The sequence below is a fragment of the Ictidomys tridecemlineatus genome, chromosome 6 (genome assembly GCF_052094955.1).
Source record: "Ictidomys tridecemlineatus isolate mIctTri1 chromosome 6, mIctTri1.hap1, whole genome shotgun sequence".
NCBI lineage: Eukaryota > Metazoa > Chordata > Mammalia > Rodentia > Sciuridae > Ictidomys > Ictidomys tridecemlineatus.
Genome location: NC_135482.1, coordinates 32,084,069 through 32,096,499, shown reverse-complemented (window position 1 = coordinate 32,096,499; position 12,431 = coordinate 32,084,069). Strand labels below are relative to the sequence as shown.

Sequence of the window (12,431 nt, the reverse complement as noted above, 5' to 3'; positions counted from 1 at the left end):
TTTTCTTATTGAGGCAAGAAAATGTACCTTGCATTATGGTTTAGATGTGGAATGTCTCCCCCAAAGCTAGTGTGTTAGGCAATACAGCAATGTTCAGAGGTAAAATGATTGGGTCATGAAGATTCTGACTTCATCAGTGGGTTACTTCTTTGCACGGATTGATAATTCGAACAGTTTGCAGGGAGGTGGTGAAAACTGTAGGCCTGTGTGGCATGGCTGAAGAAAGTAGTTCACTGAAGGGTGTGGCCTTGGGAACTCTCTCTCTCCCTAGCCCCTTTGTTTCTTTCTACCCAAGTAAGGCAGTTTGGGGGTCTCCATCTCCCACCCCTGTATTCTGATCCAGTGTCTACTAAAGACAGAAGGGGCGAAGTAGGGTGCTCACTCATGGAGAAAGCTGCTGTGGTTGACCCCTGCAGATGAGAAGGAAAAGGTTTCATTTCCTCACAATTTGAATGACATCCTTGCCCTCCAATGTATGGTCTTTACTCACTTTCTGTAGATTGTGTTTCAGAGAGAGACCTTAGACCACAGCATTTTTAAATTCTTTGATAAGATTTTTTGTGACTCTTCATGCAGAAAGCCTCCATGTGATCCTGGAGTAAGGCAGTACTTCTGGACATGTGTAATCTGGTAACTGGCCTTTGGGTTTGGTGTAAATTCTCACTAGTTTCAAATAGTCGCAGCTTTTTTCCTAACACATCACCAAAATTCCCGCAGTGATGAGCAGAGATGGCTACCCACTGAGGCACTTAATAGATGCTACCCAATCCTTCAATGGAGAGCTGATCAATCATATTTAATACATAAATACAGGGGATATAAAAACACAGTTTCATTCCATCACATCAAGGAGGCCATTGGCTATGGCATCCCTACGCAAAGTCCCAGTATGCTCTTCACAGTTTCAGCACCCAGCTCACTCTGAGGGAATGTAGCTGTGAGATTCATGCCTCCCTCCTTTGTCATTCTTTTTAAAGCCAATGTTGGGAGGTTTATTATTCAAGTGAACACTAAAGCCTTCCAATTCTTCATTCCTCAATTACTTTTTTATGTCCTAAGGGTTTCAAGACATCCAGAACAATCAGGATCAAATTGCATGTTCAGGCCATTGCAATGTCCTGATGGCTTCTATCTTTTCCCTCCCTGGCACCTTCAGTGATACCTGGGAGTTACAGAAGCTGTATTTTGGCACCTTTGTATCTGATGACATAAGGTACAGTAGTCAGAGTAGTGAACTCATAGGTTGCCACTTCAGAATATACCCCAGCTAGGTTACTCAATAGTGTTGACTTCCCCACATATGGGAAACCCACAAACCCCCCAAATTTCCAGCATCACCAGTCTTGGCCATGTCACAGCCTTCTCCTGGACTACCACTACCACCACCTTTTGGAATACTGAGATCTCTACAAAGCTTAGCAAGGCAAGTCTTGAACATCCCTAGGTAGTATGCTTTTGCTTTGTTGAGAATGCTCCATTTCAGTTTTGATCTCTGTGTTTTTTACTAAGGTGCAGCTCTTGGTGGCAAGTCTGGCAGGGTGGTGTGGGGATGGGTCGGGGTGGCCAGGATCAAGTACTTTTGGTCTCTAATAATTAGCCCCATGCCTCAGATGGTTCCAAAATTGAATGGGAAAAAAATACAGGATGAGTTTAATGATAAAATGTGAGCTAACCCTTCCATCTTTGTATGGAGTGAGGTTGGGTTTAATAAGAATAATTTTATATCAAACACCTTATAGGTAACACACTTGAAAAGACTAATTTTTAAGTGTATTTAAATTGCTAATTTCCTTTAATAAATAACTAAGTGAGGAGCAAGAGTACCATTTAGCACATATTGAATAGTAAACATTTTTGTCACCTCATTAACTAGACAACCTAAGAAACACAATTTATGTCTTTTTTTTGCCATGAAACTGAATATAAGTAATATTTTTTTCTAAAGGGATTGAAATATTAAAGAATAAGTGATAGTCTTGTCTGCTACAAAGATGTCTTAAAAATATTCCAAATAAACAAGAAAGAGTTCTCAATTCTATTGTCATGGGGTAAGTATCAAGGGACCATCGTGAACAAATTCTTTAGCATCTCTCTGTATCAGTTTATTTAAAATAAAATAAACAATGATAGTAACTATTTCATCATGAGAATTAAACTTTTAATATAAAGTGATATAAGCAATGCCTGACACATTGTAAACCTTTGACTAATTTAGTCATCATCATCATTAGCCATGGGCATGCTATATCTTAAGGACACCAGAGGCATTTGGCTTTCTCACCTGTAACAGTCCATAAAGACTAGGGAGTCAGGTTGGCAAGAAAATAGGTTCATTCACAGCCAGGTTTGAGGAATATAGAAAATAGCTTTTGTGTGTGTGTCAAATTGGCATCTGCAGGGGCTCAGGGACACCTAAACCTTTTATAAGAGAAGAGGAGGCACAGTGGAACAAAAGGCAGGAAATAATGGAAGAAGATTTAGCTAGGCTGTGTGAGAGAATACGTCATCCTTAATTTTCTCTTGTCTGTCCCCAGTGTGAGGAAATGAAAGCAGTTATCAGGAAGTTGCTTTTAATTTCAAAGGGGATCTGTTTCATTATGTGTGATTTTAATAGGAAAGAAAATTATTTACATATGATATATATTATACATGTATATTCTTCTTTCAACTGTCCTATTCCTTTGACCAAATATTTGAAAGAGGATTCTAATACACAAACAGAAATCACAGCAGGGACTTCAGGATAAAGAAGGGCATGAAAGTGTGATAAGCAACATATCTTTCAATATGCATATTGAAATCCAAAAAAATAGTAAAATGGCAAAATTATCAGCTGAACAAATATTATGGAATTAGAAACAATATATGCTATGCCACTAGACCTGATAATAGTCTATAAAAGAGTGACTGGTAAAAGAAGAAGAATTAAAATATTCTTTGGAGCAAAGAATAACACTGGAGGTTGGCAGAGTATTGAAAGCATTTGGAGGGTTGAATTTTGTAGGGTTGAGTGTTCTGTAAATGCTTTGCAACACAGACCGCTGGCTCTCCACACACAAAGGACAGTGATTTTTAGCGTGTTCCTAGTCTCATGATGTGAATGTTCCCATAATAGCCTATTTTGAGCTACCAACATGCTACTGCTGAAGATGAAGTCAGGAATAGATGTACATCACGTGTTCTCCAGAGCCTTCTGTGCAACACCCATGACATCTCTTCTCTGAGAAAGCAAAAGGAGAATAGAGAAGCACAGGGGTTTTTGGGAAATGTGGGAAAAAAGGAAATGGTTTTGGTCAACAGCCACATATCCTTTCCCTTTGCCTAGTCTTAGGAAGTCTTTAGAAAGCTCTTTGAATCTCAGCTTTTCTTGTTAGGTAGGTTAGTCAGCCATGAACAGTTGGGTAGAGCGAAGGACAAGAAAGGGCACTAACTTTCAGGGAAGACATAATAGACATATGCATTAAGAAAAATCCATGAGGGGCTGGGGATGTGGCTCAAGCGGTAGCGCGCTCGCCTGGCATGCGTGCGGCCTGGGTTCGATCCTCAGCACCACGTACAAACAAAGATGTTGTGTCTGCTGAAAACTAAAAAATAAATATTAAAGAATTCTCTCTCTCCTTCTTTTTCTCTCACTCTCTTAAAAAAAAAATAAAGAAAGAAAAATCTATGAGTCACAAACCAGACCAGAGAGAGATTTATCAGGCAAGCAAACATCTAAAGAGTGGGAACTAGGATATCCAACCTTCCCCAACCCATAAATAATTATAATCTCTTGGGGGAGGTAGTACTTATAACCAATGGAACATTATCCAAGCAGAAAAACTTCAGGAAAATGGGGCCTGGTATGTCAGAACCATCCTGAGTCACAGTTAATTATAATCTCTTAAGGGAACTGCTGGTTCCAGATCATGTTACTCTCTCTCTTGTGACCAGGTTGCCAGGACCTTCCCTTATCAACAAACCACCCCTGTTATGAGTTCAGCACAACCCTCTTAGGTAATTTACTAAGGAGTATACCAACAGATAATTAACCACTTATGGGGGTAGAAGAGAATAGAACAAGGACAAAGAAAGACTAGAGGGAATGGTGTTTCAGAAACAAAGTTAGAAAAGTGTGAGGGAGCCAGAATGAGACAAGATGAGGTAAGAGGAAAGCTGTGTGGATGGTATCCCATGGGATGGTATTTCCATCTCAGTGGAAAAGGAGGAAGGGGTCAATTTGAAGAAATGTTGCTGATGTCCTAGAAAGATAGTATTAAATATTTGTGCATCGAATTGATCAATAGAAAGATCATTGATAATCTTTTGTTGGAATGGTGATTCTAAATATAATTTGGGATGGTCCAAAGGAAAATGGGAAGGGTATTGGTTTTCTATTATTGTGGAATAAATCACCATAAACTTAGTGAATTAAAGCAACATCTATTTATTAGTTCATGGTACTCTAGATAAAATATCTGGCATGGCATGACTACCAGCCAGTACATGTTTTAATCTGCAGCTTCTATTAAACTCACAGGGTTGTGGCAAGATTCACTTCATATGGTTTCGGGCTGAAGTCCCTGTTTCCTTGCTGGCTATCAGCTAACAACTTCGATTAACTCCTTGAGGCTACCTGCATTCCTTTCCATGTGACTTGTCCTTCTTTAAAGCCGCAGGTTAAGATAAGAATCTCCTTTTTGTTTGGGGTAGTGGTGCATGCCTATAATCCCAGCAGCTCAGGAGGCTGAGGCAGGAGGATTGCAAGTTCAAAGCTAGCCTCAGCAATTTAGCAAGTCCCTAAGTAATTTAGAGAGATCTGTCTCAAAATAAAAAATAAAGAAGGCTGGGGATGTGGGGATGTGGCTCAGTGGTTAAGTGCCCCTGGGTTCAATCTCTTGTACCAAAAACAAACAAACAAACAAAATTCATGTAAGTATTCTGGCTTACCAGAACTGTCTACCTATTTTTAACATTAATTATGCCATATAACAACCTAATTAATATAGAAACAAATCCATCCCATTTGTAGTTCCAGGGATTATGGAAGTTGTATACGCCAGAGGGCCAGGGAAACTTGGGGCCATGTTAGAACTGTACGTACCAATATAAAGTTTGGATACATGGAATATAGCTGCCTTTTGAGAGAAATATTTTGCCTATGAAAAGAATAGAACAATAAGATAATGTAAAATAAACTGGGTCAAAGGAATACATATATTTTTGTTTAGGTACAATGGATTTAATTCTGGGGCACTGAACCACTGAGCCAGATCATCCCCAGCCCTATTTTGTATTTTATTTATAGACAGGGTCTCTTTAGCTCCTCTCTGTTGCTAAAGATGACTCTGAACTCTTTTTTTAAATTCTTTTAAATTTTAACTTGTTATATATAACAGCAGATGCATTACAATTCATATTACACATATATAGCACAATTTTTCATATCTCTGATTGTACACAAAGTAGAGTCACATCCTTCATGTCTTCATACAGATACTTAAGGTAATGATGTCCATCTCATTCCACCATATTTCCTACCCCCATAACCTCTCTCTTCCCCTCCTTCCCCTTTGCCCTATCTAGATTTCATCTAATCTTCCCATGCCCCCCCAACCACATTATGAATCAGCATCCTTAAATCAGAGAAAACATTCAGCATTTGTTTTTTTGGGATTTGCTAACTTCACTTAGCATTGTATTCTCCAACTCCATCCATTTACCTGAAAATGCCATAATTTTATTCTCTTTTAATGCTGAATAATATTCCATTGTCAATATGTACCACATTTTTTTAATCCATTCTTATTGAAGGACATCTAGGTTGATTCCACAGTTTAGCTAGTGTTCTGCTATAAACATTGATGTGACTGTGTCCCTGTGGAATGCTGTTTTTAAGTCCTCTGGGTATAGACCGAGGAGTGGGATGGTTGGGTCAAATGGTGGTTCCATTCCAAGTTTTCCAAGGATTCTACATAGTGCTTTCCATATTCGCTGTACCAATTTGCAGTCTCACTAGCAAGGTATGAGTGTGTCTTTTCCCCCACATCCTCACTAACACTTATTGTTTATATTCTTAACAACTGCCATTCTGACTGGAGTGCAATGAAATCTTAGAGTAGTTTTGATTTACATTTCTCTAATTGCTAGAGATGTTGAACACTTTTTCATATATTTGTTGATTGACTGTGTATCTTCTTAATCCTCCAGTCTCAACCTCCTGAGCCACTGGGATTATAGGTGTGCCTGTAATTACACAGCACCTGGCCAAAGAAGGATATTTTTAAGATGGAGGAAATTAAACAGTGCATGTGATGATGAGAATAATCCAAAAAGAGAGAATCTGATGTTTCTGGAGAGGAGTGAACTGTTATAATTATATCCTCAAGTAGGTCCAAAGGATAGGATCTCCGGCATGTGTGAAGGTGTTGGTCTTACTCAGGAGCCTGGAATGATCATGTCTTTTGAAATAAAAGAGGATTCTTAATTGTTTTGCTCAGAAATGGCAGGAATTTTCTTCTGTTGCTTTTCTTCTTCTTCTTTCTCTCAATTAAAATAGACAGTTTTGATGAAAACGAGTATGGGAATATGGTGATGAGGGTTTGAGGGGAGTATATAAGGTCTTGAAATGGAGTGTATGAAAGTCAATATATAAGATGATCATGAAGATAATTTTACAAAGTATATTATTTCTATAAAGATGTAAAAACATTTATGCTATTGAAATAAATTTTATATTAAAAATAATAGATGGAAGAGGAAGAAAGGGAAGAAAAAGTGTATACACATACCTATGCATTCATTTGACAGAATATTATTTTTTCTTCACAATGTTATTGGCACAATAAAAATAAATAAAATACTGTCCTAGAGTGAAGGGTTAAGGAGGGTCTTGTAAACTTTCACAGAAACAGAAGGACAATTATAAGAAGAGTTATGAAGGATGATAAGACTTAGCCTTCCTAGAAGACTTCAGAGAAAAGTTACATTTGAGATACACAATTCTTAGAAAAAAAAACCCTTACTTTTTTTTAATAAAAATTAAGTATTAAGGTTATCCATAATTTTGAAGAAAAAATACTTTTGGGAAGAAAATTACAATAGAGTTAATGAAGTAGATTAGGATAGATTAAATCAGAATAAACTATGTTACTGGTATGTGCACTGATGCTTCATTTGTAGGTTAACCAGTAAATGATCTTCCTCATCTAAACTATATACTGGTCCTAAAAATAACATCATTCCTAAGCATGCCCTTGAAGAGAACATACAATCCTAGTAATAGAAATTCATTTAACTAATATGAAACAATTAACTTCATGATAATTTTAGTAATACTCAGACTTTTAAACTTTTAGTCTTATTTTACTAAGAATCAAACATTTTAGATTAAGTAAAATATGCAAAAATTATTTTTAAGCAAATTACTTATAAATAAAATGCTAAGTATTAGAAAGTTTACTCTCATTTTTTTGTGAACTAGGCTAACTGAAATATGAGCAGAAAATAGTCATTTCTTTCATAATGATTGTTCATGAAAATTGAATAACTATGTGATTAACTTCATTTTAACCATGTAAATTGAGAGGTTGGGTGTAGCTTAGAAGTATAGGCTTGTGTAGCATGTGAGAAGCCCTGGATTTGATCCTCAGAATTGCAAAAATAAAAATAATAAATAAGTAACCATTTTAAAAAGGCTAGTTCATAGTTATCAGACTATACACTTTTACTGTTTTTAGAGATTATATAACTACTTTCTTAAATTTTTTTATTTAGAAAAAGATATTAACAATAAACAGGATTTATATACATTGCCAAGAACCTATTTTCCTGTTCATTGAGTGCTTCCATAAAAGTAAAGAATCGTTTTAGCACCCTGGAAGTCTTCAATTTTAAACCAGAAAAAAATAAAATAAAATAAAAATATAACAACTCAGGTATGGTGTTGTTTTTTAGATCTGGGTAATATTACAATATTGAAAAAAATATCAAGTAAATGTCACTGCAAAAATCGGGCTGATGATTCTACAAACAATTGAGAAAAGAACTTCAAGATTACTTTTTCTTATTGTAACAATTGACTTCCTGGAAAACAAGAATAGAAAAAAGACCACAGATCGCATTCTCATATACTCTTGAATCCCCATTAATTAATGCCATTTCAAATAAGAACAATATGTGAATATTTAACACATACATATATTTTTCACTTAAGGAAAGTGATCCTAATATTTTTTCTAGAATGATATTTACTCAAAGAGCATCAGCACAATACAGAATTAATCAGAGATTTTAGTCATATTTTTTAAAAAGCAGCATAATAAAATCTATAAAAACCACCATTTATTAGAAATAATAACATTTGTACATTTTAACATTTTAATTAAAATCATTATAATGAATTGAAGTAAAATGTAGTACATATGATCATGTAATAGTTCAGAAAAAGGAGATCTGAAAATGTCTTAATGCCAGATTAAAAACATATATGCATGTATGTTTATGTACTCTTATGTGCATGTGCCATCAAAATTATAGGCTAAAATCATAAAAATGTAAGGGCCAATCAACTTCAAAAATATATGTAAAGCATTATTAATAAGTATTGATGGTATTTTGTGAATGCCCTTTCTCACCCACACCATCACAAACTAAGCCTCAAAAACCAATTAGGTATAAAACCTGAACAAGCAAACTACTTGATATGGGAAATGTTATTAATGAATAAAGAAGTATAAATTAAAATGTTGTATTTAGTTACCAATGTATTATCAAATATTATTTAACACTGTAAAACCCAATGTATGAAGAAGGAGTCCTCAAAAATTACTACTCAAAAACTGGATAAATTTGGAATGTTAAAAATGTTACTACATTTTTACCTAGCACTTATTTCTAAAGAAATTTTGTGTATATATAATAAAATATTTTGGGAATGGGACACAGTCTAAAAACAAGTCATTTATGCTTCACAATCAACTTTTATGACTACCCAGAAGGTAATTTTATACAATGTATTTAATAATTTTGTGCATGAAATAAAATCTATTGGGGAATTTTTTACTTATGGAGTCATGTCAACAATCATATTTTGGAGCATTTTGGATTTGCATTTTCATATTGAGTATACTAAATCTGTACATCAATACAATATAGGAAACCCATTAAGAGCTTGTAGCTAATGGTCATTTGGGATGACTGAAATCTAGTATAACAATATTGGGCGAACTTAGCCCCTCAGTTATTTGATGTGGCTTACTCTAATAACCATATGCACCCATGTTAGTTATCTACTTTTGCCAGAGCTATATATCAATGTCAAACCGGGCATCACAGAAGTCCATTCCTATTATAGTGAGTTCAGACATCTTTGTTTCTAGCAGCAAACTCCTATCCTTCTATTTGCCCCTATCTTCTGTCATACAATTTTCTTTGATCTCATGAAAACCATGAGAAAACCTTGATTTGTTTCCCCCCAATAGTTACATCCTGTATTCTTTGTTTTCCCTCATCAGCTTAATTTCATGCATCAGTACCTGACAGCAGCATCTCACCTGTTACCTGGCTGTTCTGTCATTGTAATGGAATAGCATAATGTTTCCAAGGATGAATTCAGCTGGTCACAACCTCCATAGAAATATGAGGGAAGGTAAATACTGCTGGAGACATTTGCATTTATCTAGGCCACTTCAAATTCACAGTATCCTACCCCAGAGGGTACTTCAATCCTTCCAGGAAAGCCTTTCTAATTCCCTAGTCAGCTGGCTCCCACTATCTACAGCCCTACTTTCACTTTTGAATTGTAATTCTGTGTGTTTACTGACTACATGATACCTGCTCTTAAGATAAAACTAAGCTCACTGTATTTCCCCATTAAGTCAGGATGAGCAGCTGCTCCTAATATATATATTGTTTGGAGAAGACAAACTTCCTTTATCACAGTACATTTTCCTTTACTGATATTGACTGTTTTCTTGCTTGTCTGGTATGAGCAAGAAAAATGTTATAGAACCAAGTCATGTGAAGTAAAATAATTTAGCATGATATCATTTTAATAGCTATATAAGTTGTGATCCCACCAAGCAGGGAAAATATGGGGGAAAAAATTAAAAACAGCAAAACTATAGATGCTCAAATGAGAAAAGAGAATCAAAAGATTATTTTAAAAAAATGACATGAAGGACTCTATAAAAGTACAATACTGGATCTTTATAGACATAAGAATCACAAATGTTAAAAAGAACCAAAGAAATGCAAATGAAGAAGTCAAGGGCAGCAGTAAAAGTTTTAGTGGGAGTTCAGACTTTTGAATAAAGACTCAAAAAATATTAGATGATATGGCTTACCTTAGGACATGAAGATCATTTTTAATTTTTTTCAGTTTTTTGGTTTATTTATCCAACAAACATTAGATTCTGCTTGTTCCTATTGAGTCAGACAAAATATAAATCCTGTGGTGCGTCGAGAATTTTTCATGATTTGTATGAAATCTACACACTAACAGAAAACAGTCTAATTTTGATGAATTTGGATGAGAATTATTCACATGGTGTTACATATATTTGAAATCAATATTTATAACAAATATGGAAATTGTAAATTAAATCATATCCTTAGAAATAATGTTATTTTATATTATTTGTAGGTTTAATCTGTATATTTTATTTTATATTTTAAATATAATTAATGCTTAATAAAAATTTGCACAATAGAGACACTAACAGATTTGTTTTGAGTTCCCAATATAAAGTTTTAATTTGGTGACTGATTTTTTATTTCTAATTTTATATTGGAAGTTGTAACATTTTTACTAGGTTTATAAATGATAAGAAAGTATTTGTTGGATGATTTAAAAGCTAAAACACTAATTTTGTATTAAATTTATAATTAGTTTTTTTGAATATTGGCTTAAAGGGCTACTCCTACATTATTTTCTATAAATCAAAGCTTACCCAAAGAGCACAGATATCAACTGCTCGATCTTTGAAGATGAGGACATGCCTTTCTTATTATTTCCCCTGAAGGCAGTGGGCATCATGAGCCATTATAGTCAAAATTCATTAAATATTTCTACAATGAATGATGAAAACAAATTATGTAATTGTTAGAATAAAGTTCAGTAATAACATTTAATTACATAAAAAATGCTGGTCAAACAAACAAATAAGAAGAATGAATAGTATATATTTAAAGAATATATACTTTAATTCTATAAATAGCACAGATATGTGCATGCTCTTAAATGGTAACTAACCTTTGTTTCTTTTTTTAAATGAGGAATGCAGTCAGCAAAAACTCTCCTTTCTAAGTTATACAAAGTTTTCTCTCAAGAAGTGGAGGTGTAAATTGCCTTTGAAATAGACTTTTATTTAGGAAGAAAAATCACTTTAAAAATGTCTCTGTAATTTCAGAAATGTAAAGGAAGTACTGTCTATTATTCATGGGGAAAATGGAAAAATCCCCATTTTTCTGTCTTTTTGATTATGTAAATTGCGTGTGGTTGAGTCTCAGATGAATCTCATCAGACATTGTTGCATTTGTTAAACTGAGAAAGAACTTTGATTTTAAATGGATTAATACAACACTGTGCCTATAGAATGTGGTTTGTTTTCATTTGTACATAGTGATGGAGATCTTTCAGAGAGGTCTTACAAAATGCCAAATGGACAAAAGATGCAATACATTTGGCCTGACTTTCTAGGTAGCTCAATCTGGAGTTGAGGTCGCTGACCAAATCTCAAGGTAATGTGAGTCTGAGTAACCTGAATGTATTCAGTTGTATACTGTGTTCTAGTATAATTGTTGTGATGAGTCCAGAGCCTAATGTCACAGTCTTGAATATCCACTGAAGGGCATAAGTATTTCCATTTCTAGTCATTCTGGAAAAGGAAAACTCTCAAAGAAACCAGGGTTCAGGAGACACACCATGAACTAGATGGTAGGAGGTAGGGTTGGGGAGGAGAAACTATTTCTTTCTGTGATTCATGCTTAGATCACATTCACTTCTCCAACAGTGAGAAGGAGAGGGAGGTAGAAGGAACCATAAATATTCTGATTCAGTAAGTAGGCCTTCAAAGGTAGCCCAGGATGCATATCAGGCCCTCCTCCCATCTGCCTACCATCCTGTGATTCTAACAAAGAGAGCCTACGGATTAGAAGAGATATTAAACTTAAAGAATAGAAAATTTGTCATGTTAAACTGAACACACAATTAGATAAGAAAAATAACTTAAAATTCATTATCTTGGTCATCTTCATTGTTTTTCTTCATTCTATGCTGAAAAAGTTAAAATCTGCTAGAGTACTATATAATCAAAAAATCATAAGACCACATGCTTCCGTAGGAAATTGCTGTCATATTACTGTGGTGAATTCATATTCAAAACCACTTGGATTTTTTCATGATCAGTCTGGCCTTAGAGAATCAGACTATGACCAAGTGAAATTCATTG

General features: G+C 34.8%; 1 pseudogene; it reads right to left on the bottom strand.

The window, feature by feature from the left end:
• Window positions 1-433: 433 nt before the first annotated feature.
• LOC101960091 (developmentally-regulated GTP-binding protein 1-like) overlaps window positions 434-12,431 on the bottom strand; it is a 35,524-nt pseudogene continuing 23,526 nt past the window's right edge.